Below are 2998 nucleotides of genomic sequence, written 5' to 3'. Positions count from 1 at the left end.
TCGCTAAAGTTTCTTCGGAAAGAATTTTTACGAAAAATTAACTAACGAATGGAGGTGTAACAATATTGTACTGAGCTTGCTGCACAATATCTACCATGGTGTTCTAAACGGTTCCTGAATACCTCTGCGTGTCATTTGGAGACTTCCATGCTTTTTGCGCTTGGTCCTTAAGCTCGTGATTCGCTGACGTATTTCAGTCACCTTACCACTTTAAATCACTTTTCGCAGCCCCAATGCTAAAAGAGTGTGGGAAATGTTTTCTTTTTAGCCAATGAAAATGCCCAAAAATTTCAGTTCAAATTTAGTATTTGTTGTTTTTTCAACAAAAATGTTCCCCACTGGCTCGTGGGCCTGTTAAAATTATCTTGTAAAAAGGCCATGACATTTCGGAGAAGTTCTAAATTTAGTCACCTAAATTTTAGGGTGCTTCAAGTACGTCACATTTCTAAAAGTCATTGTATCGATTTTATTTGTAAACTTAAATCATTAATTGTGAGCAAAACATAAATTTAGCGTCACTCTGTATAGAGCTGTTCGCCAAAGGCCAGACATCTACAGTTCATTTTTACCCTGCTCAATAGAATAATTAACTTGCAATCAGTTTGATATTCAAAGTTGAATATGCAAATAAATGTATTTATTTATTACAGTGTAGTTTCGCACAAACTAAAATACTTTATTTTGAAATTTCAAGGACAAACAGTGTAAAAACGGTTTATCACATGAATAACAAAATAAGGTATTGAAAGCTACAAAAGATATCTGTAAGTATCATTTGTGTATTAGATTTATTACTCTCTAAACAACTAGATGTTTATAATTTCTAACAGTCAATCACCGATTTTCATGGGGTTTTTACGTATCTGCTTGTTTGATAATTTCCCGTAAAAATTCTTTCCGAGAAACTTCAGCGATACAAGTCCTTTCTTAATTAAAACTAGTTTATTCTTTCTCGTTACAAACTTTGTAATACACTTAATTTCCATAGTCACTTTAAACTTAACTACTTTTATAAACACACGCTATAATTCACAGCGATTCACACATTTTACTTACGGTGCCTACTGCTCGCTTGATTCGATTCTCAATTATTTCTCTTCAATCTATCTCGGGCTTATATACTAAAAAGAGGGCGTCTAGCAAACGCTGGGACATTCGTAGGTTGCCCGTTAAGTCACGATCCTTCTAGAAACTCCAGCGTTCTCCCAGCGTCGCGTGACTTCCGCTGTCGTAACAGGGTCAAAAGAAATATACAACCTTACAGAAAGCTAATTAAGTCATAAAGGAATACCTAGCTTACAGGAAGATAGTTACGTCAAAAAATAATATATAATGTACAGGAAGCTAGTTAAATCATAAAGCAAAACCTAACTCACAGGAAGCTTGTTAAGTCATAAAGTAATACGTAATTTGTTGGAAACTAGTTATACGTCGTAATTTAATAGTTAACTTGACTCTTCCGAATTCTTACACAGAGAGTGTAAATTGTTAATTGAAAAATACCTGATATATCATATATCGTAAAGTAGTATCGAGTGGATCATTATTCTGGCTGACGTTTTGTTAAAAATATTTTATCTATTTCAACTATCACATATCACTCAGTTTACATAACGTAATATTACCGAAACTTAGAACTGAGAAATTGTTTACGACTTTTCAAGGTTTCTCGTGAATTAAAAAAAAAAAAAAGAAAAAGAAAACGGACAATAGGGTGCGTCTATTTCGTAGCAGCCAGGCTAGCAACAAGCCAGCTGGGTTGTAGGAACACGTGATAAAATGGATATTGGCCAGAAAATCGAAATACTTACTCGTATGTATAATATCTTCTAGTTATCAAATAAGCCTATTTATCTGTAGCTTATCTAGTGGTGGTTGGTGAGACTTTAAGTTGTTTATATCTATAATTCCCAAGATTATAAAAACACTAATAATACATAACATTACTGTTATGTATAAAGCACATACAAAACAAGGGTTAAAATGTCTGCAAACCACAGAAAATAAATGAAAAAAATTCTAACGCTAATAAATAACTGAATATGTGAGGAAGACCTACCTTCTTTATCATAAAGTTTATGAATGAATTGGATACTAGGTGCCACCTGCTCCAATCTATATAATTTCTCTTTCTTTTAATTGACACATTTGTACATAAGAATAATTAATTTCTAGCATAATATGCTGACATCATTGACAGTAAGTGGACATGGCACTGCATATTTTCCGTGAGATTTTATAAGATAAGCGTCAGCGTGTGAGACAAGGTCAAAATGTATAAACCTCACAATCTAGGCGTGAGACTCGGGTATCTGTGTTGTTTTTAAAAACCTGTTTTTTAAAAATTAATAAGCTTAAAAGATTGAAAATAACAAGGAATGTAAGTAATTTGTTTTTGTGACACCTAACTAAAGTAAAATTGAACAAAATATGTATATTTCTGGAAAAAGCAATCGTATGTATAGCGAAATATAAAAAGTTCCATAGAAACATATACATTTCTACTCTAGCCAGTCAACTTCTTTTCTTATATAAAATTTGTTTACCCATGCATTACAATGATTAGAGACGTTCCATCAAGGCTATACATTTAAAAATTAAGAGTTTAATTCTTTATCATTGTATTTTAATAACCTACATTTCTATATTTATTTTCTTAGTTTAACTTTTGGACACTGCATAGCAGCATATTCTACCTAAAGTTAAATAAAAACCACTTCAAGAATCGCCTAAACGTCATGCTCAAGACGCCATTTAGCAAATAAAACATCTAAATTAAAATATTAAAACATATCCTACAATAATGTATATTTTCGTTTTGAGTTTTCTTACTGATTAAGTATATTTTATTACCAGTTATAGCTTTTACAGTACCTGTTCTAAATACAAATTTTACTTATTGTAAAAGCTGTAGCTTGTAATGAAACGTATTGTTACGTCTCCGTTTGTTAATTGATTTTTCCGTAACTTCGTTCCAACGAAACTTTAACGACACAAG

At 32.0% G+C, this 2998-nt stretch overlaps 1 protein-coding gene across 1 annotated transcript in view; it reads right to left on the bottom strand.

The window, feature by feature from the left end:
• LOC106461158 (delta(3,5)-Delta(2,4)-dienoyl-CoA isomerase, mitochondrial-like) overlaps window positions 1–2213 on the bottom strand; it is a 24962-nt gene extending 22749 nt beyond the window's left edge. The window contains exon 1 of the mRNA XM_013920952.2: window positions 2060–2213. The gene's annotated coding sequence lies outside the window, so the exon portion shown is untranslated. The remainder of the gene's footprint in view (window positions 1–2059) is intronic.
• Between the last annotated feature and the right edge of the window lie 785 nt (window positions 2214–2998).

The sequence above is a fragment of the Limulus polyphemus genome, unplaced genomic scaffold (genome assembly GCF_000517525.1).
Source record: "Limulus polyphemus unplaced genomic scaffold, Limulus_polyphemus-2.1.2 Scaffold906, whole genome shotgun sequence".
Taxonomy (NCBI): domain Eukaryota; kingdom Metazoa; phylum Arthropoda; class Merostomata; order Xiphosura; family Limulidae; genus Limulus; species Limulus polyphemus.
Note: the sequence above shows the minus strand (reverse complement) of the source record. Positions and strands in the feature narration are given on the sequence as shown.